The following is a 15,732-nucleotide window of genomic DNA, read 5'->3' as shown; positions in this document are numbered from 1 at the left end:
TTGATTAGTACTTATGTAAATTCTAACGTACTTAACCAATGTGTTGTATATGGTATGTTCCAGGTGCAAGGACACGATGGTACACACTAGATCCGGTAGCAATGCATGAGGTACGTCACGTGGTCCTCGTCCTATCTGTCGACCACCAAATCCTCGAAGGTCTTTTTCTGTGGGGCAAACCCCACGTCCATAACCTCAAGAAACCATTGACCAGGGTGTGGCACAAAGGGACCCACCTTTGACCACACTTTCGGATCCTCCACCTGTCATCACCCCTAGTGATGTTGCGACCATAGTTCAGCAGTAACAGCAAGCCTTCCAGTAACAAATGCTCCTGTAGCAGCAGGCATTTATGGCTACTATACAGCAACAGTTAGACCTTCCTCAACCTGGTCAACATCCCCGGATAATTACTCCACAAGACCCACCTGTAGAGTCTGGTATGGGACCACAAGCCAGAGGTACACCTCCAATTCCGCCACTCAACACTCCTCCATATATGGTGCCCCCTCCACACCCTTACTAACTGGCATATGCATCCAATTACCCGTTGACAAATAATACGACAAGGGTAGTGGAATCTTTCAAGAGGAACTTGCCACCTGTATTCTCTAAGGTGGGGAGTGATCCTCTAGAGCTGGACCAGTGGATCCAAGAGCTGAAAAAGATATTTGAGGTAATTGAGTACATTAAGGCACAGAAGCTTATTTGTGCAGGGCTGCAACTCAAGAATGAACCAACTCTTGGTGGCAAGCCTCTAAGCCTATATTGTTGGTCGCACATCCGGAACCCACATGGGAGCAGTTCAAGGAGTTGTTTTTGACAAACCATTACCCTCGTAGCTTCAGGGATCGTAAAGAGATAGAATTCATGGCCTTGACTCAAGGTAATAAGACTAACCTTGAGTATCAGCAGTAATTTGAAGCCTTGTTCCATTTTGCCCCTAGGCATATGAGGTCAGTTGAAGAAAAGGCTACGAGATTTTTGAAGGGATTAAAGGCATCTATTGGGTCAGTGCTCGAGGTCTTAGATTTGACAGATTATGGCCAGATTGTGCAAAAGGCTAAAACCATGGAAGATAAATAGAAGGGAGAACAATCCCTCACACCTGGATTGTGGAAGAGGACTAATCCATTTTCGGACATGGGCAACTCATCCAAGGTATACCGTGGGTCGTATAGTTCAGGGCCTATATACAGACAACCCTATAGGCCATCTGGCTACCTTCCTCGACCAGCTGGTGGTCCGGGCTCTACATTTTTTCGCCCAAACACTAGCACGGTGCCTACAGTCACAAGGCCACCCCGTCCCCCGTCTACATCAAGTCAGGTACAAAGGGGCCTTGCCCCAATTGCGGCGTCACAGATCTGTTGCTTTAATTGCCACTGTTATGGGCATTATGCTAAAGACTGTCGGGTCAGACCAGCCTTACCCTCCAGTCAGCCCTCTGTGTACAGACCTCCCTTAACTCGGGGGAATCAACCACAAGGAAGAATGTATGCCTTATCAGCTGAGTGTAAGCTGAGGCCAGCACAGAAGTGGTAGCAGGTACATTTAATTTAAGATTTTCCTTATGCTGAATTTTGATGACTTGCTATACTTATATGCATTGATTGCACTAGGTGTTTTACCTATATCGGGTATACCAGCCTATGTCTTGTTTGATTCAGGAGATACACACTCACTCATATCTAAGAGATTTGCTGAGAAACTTAGTATGTCACCCAAGACACTAAATCATGAGATGATTGTTAGTATGCCTACAGGCAAAGTTACACAGTTGAAGGAGGTGTATGGGCCATGCCCAATTGAAATCAGTGGAAAGAAATTGGATGTACAACTCATCAAATTCAACATACAGAATTTTGATGTTATACTGGGCATGGATTGGTTGTCGGCCCATTGAGCAAATGTGATGTGTGCCGAAAAATTAATTAGGGTGACAAATGATGAAGGAAAAGAATTGGTATACCAAGCGGATAAAATAAAACGGGCTAGAAAGGTCCTCATCTCCACTCTTCAAGCGGTAAAATTGTTGGAAAGTGGATGTCAATGCTACTTAGCATCGGTATATGATGTTGATGCAAAGGTTACACCTCTAGAAGAGGTAGAGGTGGTTAAAGAATTTCCCGACGTCTTTCCAAATGATCTGATGCATCTACCGCCTGATAGAGATTTAGAATTTATCATAGACTTTATTCTTGGAGCAGCTCCAGTGTCAAAAGCTCCATACAAGATGGCACCAGCCGAATTGAGGGAGTTACAGATGCAGTTGCAAGAATTATTGGAGAAGGGGTTTATTCGCCCAAGTGTTTCACCTTGGGGTGCCCCAGTATTGTTTGTCAAGAAGAAGGATGGTAGCTTGCGTATGTGCATCGATTACCAAGAATTGAATAAGCTAACCATTAAGAATCGGTATCCATTGCCACGCATTGATGATTTGTTTGACCAACTACAAGGTGCAAAGGTATTTTCAAATATAGACCTTAGATCAGGCTATTATCAACTCAAGATAAAGAGTGGTGACATACCCAAGACAACTTTCAGGACTCGGTATGGTCACTATGAGTTCCTAGTGTTATCTTTTGGGTTAACCAATGCACCGACAGCATTCATGGATTTAATGAATCGAGTATTTCAAGATGTCCTTGATAAATGGGTAATTATTTTTATTGATGACATCTTGATCTACTCTAAGACAGAAGAAGAGCACACTCAACACCTGAGGATGGTATTACAGAGGCTGAGAGAACAACAATTGTTTACCAAATACAGTAAATGTGAATTTTGGCTTGAGCAAGTTGGATTCCTGGGACACGTAGTGTCTAAGGACGGAATCGAGGTGGATCCTGATAAGGTGAAAGCAGTAGTAGAGTGGGAAAGCCCTAAGAACGTTACAGAAATGAGAAGTTTCTTGGGTTTAACTGGGTACTACTGGCGCTTCATTGAGAATTTTGCTCGGATCTCAACACCAATGACTAAGTTAACCAAAAAGGGTGTAAAATTTGAATGGACAGAGGAATGTGAGAAAAGTTTTCAGGAATTGAAGAAAAGGTTAGTGTCAGCCCCTGTGTTGATCATCCCTGAAGGCACAGGTGGAATGATAGTCTACACTGACGCTTCTAAGGTCGGCTTGTGTTGTGTTCTCATGCAACGCGGTAAGGTGATAGCATATGCATCCTGACAACTAAAAGAATATGAGAAGAACTACCCCACTCATGACTTGGAACTAGCCGCAGTCATTTTTGCCCTAAAGATTTGGCGACATTATTTGTATGGGGAGAAGTGCAGATATACAGTGATCACAAAAGCCTTAAGTATTTTTTCACCTAAAGAGATTTGAATATGAGGCAGAGGAGATGGCTTGAGCTCATGAAGGATTATGACTGTGACATTCAATATCATCCTGGCAAGGCTAATGTAGTGGCAGATACGTTGAGTCGGAAGGCACAGACTGTGTCACTCTCATACTTAGCAGTCAACCCACCACTCGTACAAGAGGCTATGCTAATGGATGAAACCCTCTTACATGAAGGAGCAACCTTAGAGCTTGAACACAACTAAAAAACATTAAATGGTTAACTATATCCCTGACAGCTCTACAGGTGCATCCGACTATTAGGCAAGAGGTGATAATGAAACAACCTTTGGATCGGGAGTTGCAATGGATCAGAATTAAGATTCAAGAGCAAACAATGAATAACCCTGACTTCGTTTTAGCCAGCGACGGGGCATTATTGTTTCGAGGTAGGTTGTGTGTGCCCGATGATTTGGAGATACAAGATAAGATAGTGCAAGAAGCACATAGCTTTGAGTACTCACTCCACCCAGGAAGTACAAAGATGTATAAGGACCTCAAACAAAACTACTGGTGGCCAAACATGAAAACCACAATAGCCCTCTATGTGGCGACTTGCTTTACATGCCAAAAAGTAAAAGTTGAGAGGCATCGACCTTATGGTACTCTTTAGCCACTCCCAATACCAGACTGGAAGTGGGATAGGATTACGATGGACTTTGTCACCAGACTACCATGCACACCTAAGGGGAAGGATGCTATTTGGGTGATAGTTGATTGGCTTACTAAGACTGCTCATTTCATTTCCATCAAGACCAAATTCTCTACGGCCAAGTTAGCACAACTTTATATGGATAATATAGTGCGCTTGCATGGAGTGCCAGTGAGCATTGTGCCAGATAGGGACCCAAGGTTCACTTCCAGATTTTAGAAAAGTTTCCAGCATGCTTTGGGATCACAAGTGAACTTGAGTACTGCTTTCCACCCATAGACTGATGGTCAGTCAGAGCGAACCATACAGATATTAGAAGACATGCTCAGGGCATGTGCAATGGAAATGTGTGGTAGTTGGGAAGAATATATTCCCCTTATGGAGTTTTCCTATAACAACAGTTATCAAGCTACCATTAAGATGGCTCCATATGAGGCATTATATGGAAGGAAGTGTAGAACTCCACTGTATTGGAATGAGGTAGGCGAACGCCGAATGTTAGGACCCGAAATGATACAGATGACATGTGACAAGGTCGATGTTATTCGAGAAAGGATTAAGGCAGCTCAGTCACGTCAAAAGAGCTATGTAGACACCCACAGGAAAGACATTGAGTTTCAAGTAGGAGAAAAGGTGTTTCTCAATATTTCTCCTACTAAAGGGTTGCATAGGTTCCATAGAAAGGGTAAGTTGAGCCCAAGATACATTGGCCCATTTGAGATTTTGACTCGGGTTGGCTCAGTAGCCTACATGCTTCCTCTTCCACCTTCACTCGAAAATGTTCATAATGTATTCCATGTATCCATGCTGAAGCGATACGTTCACGATCCATCGCATGTATTACCCATGGAACCAGAATATCTAGAAGCTAATATGACCTATAAAGAACAGCCAATTGAAATCTTGGACCGAAAAGTGAAAACCCTTCGCAACCGCTCCATTTCCTTCGTAAAGGTGCGATGGGCTAATCATTCACTTGAAGAAGCATCTTGGGAGAAAGAAGATGAAATCCGAGCCAATTACCCTCATCTTTTCGAACAACCAGGTATGCAAATTTCGAGGACAAAATTTTCAAAAAGGGGGGGTAAATGTGATACCCTATTTTTAAAACTTGGTTTACTTACACGGTTAACCCAATTTAACCATGCAGGACCCGAACCAGAGAGGGTTAAGGTGGGTTCCTTATGGACCATGATGGCAAGGGTGACTTTGAACACAGGTTAGCCAGACAAGTCCGAGTCAGTTCCAGAGGAGACGGGTGTACCCAAGCTGTGTACATGCTCGTATCATAAGGCCATATACGGGTAATGCTCGTATGTAGCCGTATCCTAAAGTGTATACGTATAATATATCTTGTGTCGAGAGTGAGATACATGCTGAGAGTCGAATTCCATCGAAATCTCACTTGTTGGCTAAGTTTCGACCAACAGGTGGGCGGTCACAGGCGGGCAAATCCACCCACCTGAGTGACCCACCCATGTGGTTACTAGATATCCTTTAAGTATAAATAGTACTTATTGTGTTTCTTCTTTTCTCATTTAATGCATTAAGGAGTTGGTAAGAAGAGTAAAGAGGAGAGAGAAAAGAAAGGAAGAAAAGAGAACGAAGAAGAAGAAAGGGAAAGAAAGAGGAGGAAGAAATGGTTTTAAGCGACGCCGAGGGTTGATCTTCTTATTCTGACACCAAAAAAGTGATCCCCAACACGAGACCTACGATTTGAGGTGAGCGAAGGCTATACTTCTTAAACTTTCACCAAACCCCAAGTGAAACCCTTGATTTGGGTAGAGTTCCTTGAGATTTTGTTAATCCCACTTGAGATGATGAATCTAAGGTTTAATAGATGGTCTATGTGTTGATTTTGAAGGTTTAAAGAAATGTTTACAAGATTTGAGAAGCATTGGTGATTTCTTGAGTTAAGAGGTGATTTTGAGGTTTTGGAAGAGTTCTTGAGCAAAGAAGGTAAGATGGCTTTTCAATCCTTAAATCTAATTTAGATCTAGGTTAGAATCATCTTATAAGACCTTAGATGTGTGGAAAATGTGATTGGAACAGCCCCATTGGATTTCCCCAAGGTTGAGGAACGTTTCAAGGAAGACAGTAGATTTTCGCCCCCACAGGTGGGCGAAGACCGACGGGCGAAGCTGCCTGCCTGAGGGGGTAGCACCTCGGTTCTCACTGGTGGGCGAGGACCGGAGGGCAAACCCACCAGCCTGAGGCTGCCTGTCGGTTGGACCGGTGGGTGAATCTTGCTTGCCTGAGAAGACTAACGGGCAAAGACCGGTGGACTAACCCGCCCACCTGAGAAGACCGATGGGCAAAGACAGGTGGGCTGTCTGGCCCACCTGTTGGCCCCCCCAACGAGATTTTTGTGTCCGAATGGGCCCAAAACGGACAGGCAACCTTCTTTCATGATTTTAAACATCAAACATCGTTAGTTTTGACCTTAAGGTGGTGAAATGCTAACCTCATTTACTTATGATAGGTTCCACTAGAATTTACGTTTCTCACGCCGGATCTCACCCGTACCGAACGTGAGCTTTTGTACCCAACAAGTAAGTGGGGAGAGGACATTTGACTTTATTTTAAGGCTTGTTTTGCATCATTAAATTATATCTAGACTAGCCATGTCATCATGCAAATTATGTGTAGATTAGTCATCCTCATATGCCATTCGAACGCAATTGCTTGTGCATTATAAACAAATGATTATGATATGTGTGTTGTGTTTTACATTCTCAATGCTAAATGATTGATGTGCTTATGTGATGAACAGTTGGATTACTGTGCATGATGCATTGTTAGACTAGATGCCGTAGTTGGCTTGGAAACGAATGCATTGGTGGCCTGTGGTATGGGACGCGGTGGTACTATGCAATCGTACTTTGTCATATAGGAGCATGTGGTTTAGGATTTTCATTCCTTGTGCTACGACCCTTCCCAACAGGGGTTGAGGTGTTGGGTTATCACTTGGGGAGAAGCAGTGATCGAGGTTGTCGAGTCACTGTGGCAGTTAGAGATACGCCCGGCTGATCATTAGGACAGTCGACAACCTCAGTGGTATATTCAAGAAGGCCAATCGTACTGATTTTAAATTGCTGAAGTTAGCACATTTACTTTTCTGTCATTTACTTTTATGTTAAGAGCCGGTAGTCGGCATACTTTACTTTTCTGAGTACTCACGGTGGGCCTTCTCCGACAACCCTATGGGCGTATCGCGGGATGGAGTTCGTGGTTCGTACCCGGGGCATACGCGCACTGTGGTTGTAAGTAGCACATAACCAAAGACTTAGTAATGTTATTTAGGTGGATAAGATTTAAAATGAATTGCACAGCATATAGTGCATATGGATGTGATTGTTGTGTGATCTTTCTTTTCACTTACTGAGCTAGTGAGTTCATTCCACGTGCGCACCTCTTTTAGATGATTTTGCAGGTCACCTGTCTGAAGATCAGGAGTCGGGCCCCACAGTTGAGTTTCTTGATGAGGATTGGTGGGTCCCTGAAGAGTATGAGCACGGTGCTGATTGCATGTGCGAGGACTGTGCTGCGGGACCGCAGTAATGACACCGTACATGATTTCTCTTTTTGATTCTTTTGATGACCTCCCCTTTTGTGTACTTGATACATAAATTGTTATTCTTTTTGTGAAAATATTATGCTTGCGGGCCCACATGTACTTAGCTATATACTACAATTTGGGTATCAAGTATATTGGGGATATTTACAGGTACTTTAAGTCTTCCGTTGAACTTTTGAACACTTATCTTAGATGTGGGTATGCTGTGGTGGGATACTGTATCAGATGATCCTGACAGGTTTGGGTTAACCGGAGTTAACCCGGTCACCGGTTCGATTCTGTGTGAACGGGGTGTGACAGGTAAAACTACGTACCTTATATTTTCCATCACTCCACATAGCTATAATGAGTTTCCACTGATATAATGGAACACGAACATCACGTTTTTCAATGCATTCTTCAATTGTAGTGCATTGATTATATATTTCTTTTAATTCTAGCTTCCTTTTTTCTTTTTTCTTTTCAAACCAGGAACTTATCTAGGATCCCTTGATCGGACCAAAAAATTTATCCAACTTAGACACAAAGGAAGGATGGCTTTATAACCAGCGATAAGAAAACAATCTATTTTGATCTAATAAAAGGAATTCGAGAATTATCATCCCTGATTGCAATCTTGACTGAGTCTGGAAAAGAATTGTACTCTGTGAAACATGAATTTGAATGACTACTAAAAGTAAAATTAGCACAAGCATCAACAACCTTATTAGCTTCCCTCGCTGAGTGCCAGATAGAAATAGAAGCGGATTGCAAAAGCTTAGATAGAGAGTTCTACCAATACCAAGAATTCCAATGAGCATTTTTACCATCAGAAATAAATTGCACAATATCTTTTGAGTTTGAGACAACAACCAATCTCGTGATACCTAAAGAAATACAATAACGAACACCATCCATTAGCGCTCTCATCTCAGCCACATAATTGGAGCATACTCCAGAAAAATGAGCAAAAACAAAGAAGACAGTGCCCTTGCGATCCCTAAGACAACCCCCGCCACCACCTAGTCCTGGATAACCTTTCGCAATTCCATCCACATTTAAAGTAAAGACAAACTCACTGATTGGCATCCACTTAACAAAGGTTATCCTTTTAATTTTAATCTTTGTAATAGGAATTTTCACATACCACAACAACTTCAAGTCCTGCTCAGTTAAACCTCTAGAGAAGTTATTTAGCTTTTGAATGGAAGACAACTAGAGAGCAACCTTTTTAATAACCACTGAGGAGGAGTTGGATTTTCCTTCTTAAAACGACGGTACTTTCTCTCGCACCAAATTTCCCAAAGAATAAAATTAGAAAGGATCCCAATAACAAAACCAAGCTGATTCTTTTTTCTATCTAATAAATATTGCAGAAAACAAACTCTTTGAAAAAGGGTTTGAAACTTATCACATTGGATGCCAAATAATTGAAAGAAGAAACTCCAAACCCTTTTAGCAAGAATACCTTTCATGAAGAGATGATGAATGTCCTCAATGTGATGGTTGGCACAGCAGTTGCAGTTGGATGCAATTTTTAACCCCAAGGTTTGAATGGATCTATCAACCTGAATTCTACCTTTTAACAGCTTCCAATTGAAGAAAGATGTCTTGATTGGAACCGAAGAGACCCATATCGATTTATCCCGTCCAATCTTCTCTGACCTCGATCTAATAATTTTCCAAGTAGACTTTATAGAGAATTCACCTTAATGTCAATCGTGTGGAGCATGGAGCACCACGACATTGACATAGCTGATCACCAACTACATTAACTTTTACCCACAATTTGACATAACTCACCAGCTACACATTGATCCAAAATTTATTTTCTGCGCCAAAACTACACGTTTGTTTTTCTTTGACAAAATAAAAACAGTTATTCGGTTTAAGTTTTTATTCTCTATTGACAGTGAAGCAAAATCTCATCTCACCGAGGATGTAGGCAATCTTGCCAAACCTCGTAAAACTGTATGTATTGTTTATTCTTGTTTCTCCATTACCTTTTGCATCACTTTTAGGGTTGCGTTTCTATGAGGGGAGGGGTTTGCTACCAGGTTGTGTGGCCCTACTCCAACATGCGGGCCAATGGAAATGCCCACACAGGCATCCAAGGGGAGGGATGAGTGCTCATTTTAGTGCTTCATTTGAGTGTGCATATGTAGGGGGGATGCTGCCGGGAAGTGTTCTTTTGTCCAATAGAAAAGAGTAGTTTTAGAGAACTTATATACTTATATTGTCAAACAAATCACCCCCGGACGTACAAGATTGTTCTTGTATGTGTACCTGATCCAGATTCCCCCCGGAGAATTAACCCACCATTGTTTGAATTGTCGAATAGCTGGGCACAAAAAAGCCCTTTTCCTTGCGTAGGATCACTGCACCAAGGCATTCTTTCAGATGGTATTCTTGCCTTCCTGGCAACTTTTATGGGACTGCTAGAAGAAAACCATGGGATTGTATTCTTCTTGGACTTCTATCACACACCTTACAGGATATGAGATATTTGCATATTAATTTTTAGGGGAGCTACACATCTATGTGCTCAATGAATTTTTTCTTTTTCTTTGGCTGTTGAGATCTTCCAATGTTTTCACTGATAAGGTGGTTAGGGAAGGGGTCAACAGGTACTCTCTCTACTTGGGCCTCTATCCTGCTGGTTAGTTCCTTGCATGGATATACTAATCTGTGTTGGTCTCAACTGATAACAATATGCTATTGATCTGAATCGATTCATATTGGTTCAAACTGGATGGATTTATTCCTGTTTTATAAATAAAAATCAGTTTTATTTACATTTTACCCTTGTCTAGAATCAATATCCATCTCTATCGACATCAATATCAATTCAAATCGGCCGATTCAACCAATTCAATACCAACTACTATAACCATGCACTATAGCCCAACCCACATGTTGAAAAGTCCAACCCAGTCCCTGTTAGGCTCAGGGTGGGCTCAGGCTTGCTCGTTGGGCTTTTTTTTATTTTCTCAGCTTTTGAAATCACATTGGTGACTTTGTAGGAAGCATTGGTCGACGTTAAGGTTTTAAAACTTGGGATTGATCTCAATCGATAATGATATGGATTGGATCACTATCGGTTATAATAGGAAAAAATTATCTCAAATTTTTAAAAGTAAAATTGGTGTTTTGAACCATTTAACCCTAATACATTACTATTAAATCAATGTGAATCGAATCAATTTTGGATCAAGGATTGATGTCAGCCGATACGGATCCAATGTGATTTTTAAAACTACAGTCGAAGGACACCAAAGAAGGCCACTCACCTCAAACTCTAACGAAAGCCCTTACCAATAATTTATACAAGGGCCTGGAGGGTTTGGATACGCATCTCCAATATGTTGGTGTTGAAGAGAATCTTTTCCCATAATTTTATGATAATAAATGGCTAAGATCTTACAATCATTCATGCATCTTCCCACAGAAGAATAAAATGAAGAAAGCTCGGAAGGATTAATTAAGGAAGACCTATGAGAAGATAAGGTGCCTAGAGTGGGTAAGCATAGAAAAGCAAATTGAATGTCTCCAAAAGGATTGTTGACTATATCTTCCTTGACCACATTTTCTCTCTATTTTTGTGGATACAAATCCTCTAGCCCTTGGGGTGCACAAAGCATATTTGACTGTCAGGTGGATTATGGTGTGTGTTCGTAATTTTTTTTTTTTTGTTTGAATTCTGATCGTATTCGGAACTGATTTTTCTTCAGCCATATCTGACCATTGGGAGCATCCCAAATAGGATTCAGATCCTCTCTAACTGCTGGGATACCCAACATACGTACGACTAAAAAGACCTTAAATTCTTGCTTCTTGTGTCCTCTCAGCTGTTGCATATGCTTTGGCGACTAAGTATAGCTGGAAAGGATCTGAATCCCCGGCACTTACTCAGCACTTGGACGTGTGCCCCACATGCTCGAGTGTGCTTTCAATAGAGAACATTTATGTGGATACGACCTTTTCTTCAATTATTGTATTAAAACTGAATGTTGACCTCCACTCCAATTTTGGTAAAATTCGTTTAGTTTGTAAGTAAATTGATCGTGTGGAGCACGGAGCACCACGACATTGACATAATTGATCACCAGTTACGTTTACTTTTACCCACAATTTGACATAATTCACCAACTACACATTTATCCAAAATTTGTTTTCTGCATCAAAACTACATTTTTGTTTTTCTTTGACAAAACAAAAACTGCTATTAGCGTAGTCTAGTGGTGACATTTCAGTTTTTTGAACTCTTATTAACATTAACTTAGTCTACTTGTGATAGCTTTGAAAAAAATTTGGCTGCTACTCGGGTTGCAGCCAAAGAAATGAAATATTCACTTTTTTCTAGGGTTCATAAATACCCTCCTAGGTTATTGTATTTTCCAAAATGTCCTTTTAGATTTCATTTCTTTGACTGCCATAGGGGTTGTAGCTAAATTTCATCCGATAGCTTTAGTTTGGAGAATCGATACCTTAGGGAGGAGATTGTAAGATTAAACCTTACCGATATACATGTGTGAATAGGTGCAGGTTTATGTAAAAGTAGATGGCTATTTACCCTACTAGCGCCCAATAAGCGGATCGGCACTTAGTGAGATGATAGATAAAAAAAATAATAATAAAAGTTAAGTTGACGCTCTTTAGGATAGTAGATAAAAAAAAAAAACAATACTAATAATAATTAGGTTTGAACTCTTAGGCTTTGTTTGGTAACGTTTCTGGGAATAGAAACGACGTTTCGTGTCAAAAACGGAAATTTCAGTTTCTATGTCAAAACGTCGTTTTTAAAAGAAAAAATGGTGTTTGGTGAATCTGTTTCTAGAACGGTTTCAAAACACAGGTCTTCTCTCCTCTCTGTGGGCGAAATTGTGAAAAATGAAGAGCTAGGGCAGAAGACAATTTTATCGGGAATAATTTCCCTAAAATCCCCCAAATATTTTTTTTTTTTTTTTTTATTTGGAACAAAACTGGGAAGATGGAACAGCTATTTGTCGTTCCGTCAATTCCAATTTCCACTGTTCTTTTTTCACTTTTTGTTCAAAAAAAAAAAAAAAAAAATAGAAACTCTTCTATGATGCCTCAAACGCTATATTCCATTTTTTCATTTTAATAGAACGAAAAAACTCCAGAAATGTTCCAATAGAACATTACCAAACGCAGCCTTACCTTGTTTGGCACATGACCTGGGTCCAAGGATGGCCGGCTTTCCTTTGCAGCCGTAGTTGTAACACTTGTTAGACACGCTTTTGCAAGTGTTTTTGTTTTTTTCTTTTCTTATTTTCCTTATAATTACTGTTGAAGAGTTGAATCTCTAATCTCTTACAAAGTAGGACGATGACCAACTTCGAATGGCACGGAACCGGTTGCGCTAAAGAAGGCAGAAAGCACAGTCCCTTTTCTCTATCTTGAACGGCAGCGGAGATGGTTCATTGGCGTCGTCTCCCTCCTTTGATTAACGAAACTTAATTTAAAGTTTTTTTATTCCACGAGGCCAAAACCAACGTTTAAATCTCCCTGTCATCTCAATTATTTGTCCATTATCTATATATGAAAGCCGAGATATGGCAAAAAAAAAAAAAGAGTATTATTATCGGTTTGTTATTTATTTATTTATTTATTATTATTATTATTATATATATTTTTTGTAAAGAAAGTTCGTTATTTTTTGAAAGAAAAAAGAAAGGTGTCTGATTGTGGTCCTACATCTAGATGCAAGGGTGTGTGAAATTATCACCCCACTCCTTGATGCTCTTGCTCATGTTCTCATTGGCCCCACTTTGATACAGGATGCCCACATGACTAGGTAAGGGTCTCTTACCTTTTTTCAAATATCACAAGGTATCTATTCTATCAGTTGGACAAATGATATGCCCATTTTGACCATTGAATAAAGTGGACATGATCTAAATTAGCCACCTGCCAAAACTTAGAATCCTAATTCAATTAAATACCTCCTTTTTATATTGACAAATATATATGTATATATATATATATATATCGCATATTTATTTATGCATGTACATCAATACTTTAGATATTACTATGCATTCTCCGAACTCTGAGTGGAGAATCATCAATTTAGATTACAACAACTTAAACATGAAAGGTTCATAAAACTCGAATAGGAACCTCCGGATTAGTTATATCTAATTTTATATCATGATCGTGACTTTTGATTACCCAGTTCATCCTACGCGATTACACCCAGAGTCTGTCCTATTACCCAAATTATTTTGTGATTTTTTAGAAATACAAAATACATTGTGACCCTTTATTGATAATGTTATTTTAGACATCCATTTAGTATCTACATAGGCGATATATTGAAGTGAGGATCCTTTCCCCAATATTTTTTAAGAATGCACGCAAGTTTCCTTTTTTGGCTATTTTTGTTTATAGAATTGTACCCCACATTACATACTACTTTGAAAAATAAGATAGAAGGACGATCAAAAGAAAGTATCAAGTTTATAATACACGGTGCCATTTTTTAAATCCCTTATATAAATTGTAGAAACAAAGGAATGACTTAAAAAAATGCTCCAAACTGAGGGACCAAGATTTCCTCTCTTTGCATGTAACCACCCCATCCCATCTCGCACCATTAATAGGATGTGGACGAAGGTGATACCCACGAATTGCACACCATCGATCAAATCTTAGTTTCCAATATTGGAAAAAAGTATTTCGTTCACCATATTGTCGAAATTGAGGAGAGAAGAGCCAAGAGGACTAGTGGCCGCCTCTGCTTTCTTTCTCCAAACCATGGCGTTGGTCTTCATCTCTTTACCCTTATCTCCCTCCATTAACTCTCTCACAAGCCTTTCAACATCATTCCTCTTAACATTGTTGTCAATCTCTGCACCTATCCCCCAGTGAGTGCAGGAGTATCTGCAGTTAGTTTGCTGCTCCGCAAAGAATGGCCAACAAACCATAGGCACACCACCACAAATGCTTTCCAGTGTAGAGTTCCACCCACTGTGCATTAAGAAACCACCTATGGCTGGATGGTTTAGCACTTTCTCCTGTGAGCACCAACTTGACAGCATTCCTCTCTCTTTGGTTTGGGTCACGAACTCGGACGGCAGAACAGCCGAGTCACCCGCTACAAGATCGGGCCTTATGATCCACAAGAAGGTGTGGTTGCTATTAGCTAGCCCCCATGCGAACTCCACGAGTTGCTGAGGCGTCATTACAGTGATGCTCCCAAAGTTGACATAAACCACAGAACTGGGTTCTTTGGAATCAAGCCATTCAAGACTCTGGTTCTTCTTTCCATAGATTGGACCCAATGGAGCTCAATCTATCATCTTTAATCTGATCCAACATCAAAGGAAGAGGGCCGATGGTGTAAACGCGAGGCAACATCGTTGAGAGTGCATCCACGACGTCCTTCTCAAGGAGTTCAAATGTATTTAAAATAATTGCAGAAGCTTTATAAGCTCTCCCTACTTCTCCCTTGCCAAAGTCAAGCATGATGTCATCGGGATTGGTAGTTCGAAAAAAAAGTGGGAATATCCTTCAAACGGATACCATTCATTCCTGGAATCCAGTACCCATTGGATAGGTAGCTCGTATCTGTCCAGTGCACAATCAAAACGTAAAGAGTTAAATTGGTGATGATATGTTATAGAGAAGTCGGCTTTGAAATTATTTATAGCATACCTTTGAGAGGTGTAAGGCCTCTTTCCATGAGATGGGGATAGTGCATGTAACCCATGAAGCCGCAGCCGCTAGTTGTCCAGAACAATAGTTCAGGGACTCCGATTTCCTCAGCAGCTTCAAGGGTGAAGCTCATGACACCATCAGAGACTACGCAAGTGACCGGTGGGATATGAGCTGTGGTATTGAGTTCTGAGAGGAGGTTGCGGAAGGGAACTATGCAAGTGCTGCGGGTAGACTGGCATCTATGTCAGGTGGTGGGAGACCGTCTGGGATAGTCTGGAATTGAAAGTCAGGTAAGCCCTTAAGAGAATCAGGGCCTCTTGACTTGAGTAGGCGTTTGTTATTGTATTCAGTGTTGACGAAGGTGATGTGGAAACCTGTGTGGTGGAGAAGCTTTGCCACCTTGAGCATGGGGTTTATGTGGCCCTGGGCTGGGAATGGTATACAAACCGCATGTGGCTTTTTGTCCTCCACTCTAATGGAACC

At 40.8% G+C, this 15,732-nt stretch overlaps 1 pseudogene; it reads right to left on the bottom strand.

The window, feature by feature from the left end:
* Window positions 1-14,240: 14,240 nt before the first annotated feature.
* LOC122065761 lies at window positions 14,241-15,723 on the bottom strand (annotated as a pseudogene).
* Between the last annotated feature and the right edge of the window lie 9 nt (window positions 15,724-15,732).

Source organism: Macadamia integrifolia, unplaced genomic scaffold (genome assembly GCF_013358625.1).
Source record: "Macadamia integrifolia cultivar HAES 741 unplaced genomic scaffold, SCU_Mint_v3 scaffold2113, whole genome shotgun sequence".
Taxonomy (NCBI): Eukaryota; Viridiplantae; Streptophyta; class Magnoliopsida; order Proteales; family Proteaceae; genus Macadamia; species Macadamia integrifolia.
The sequence above is the reverse complement of the archived record's forward strand: the minus strand, read 5'-3'. Positions and strand labels throughout refer to the sequence as shown.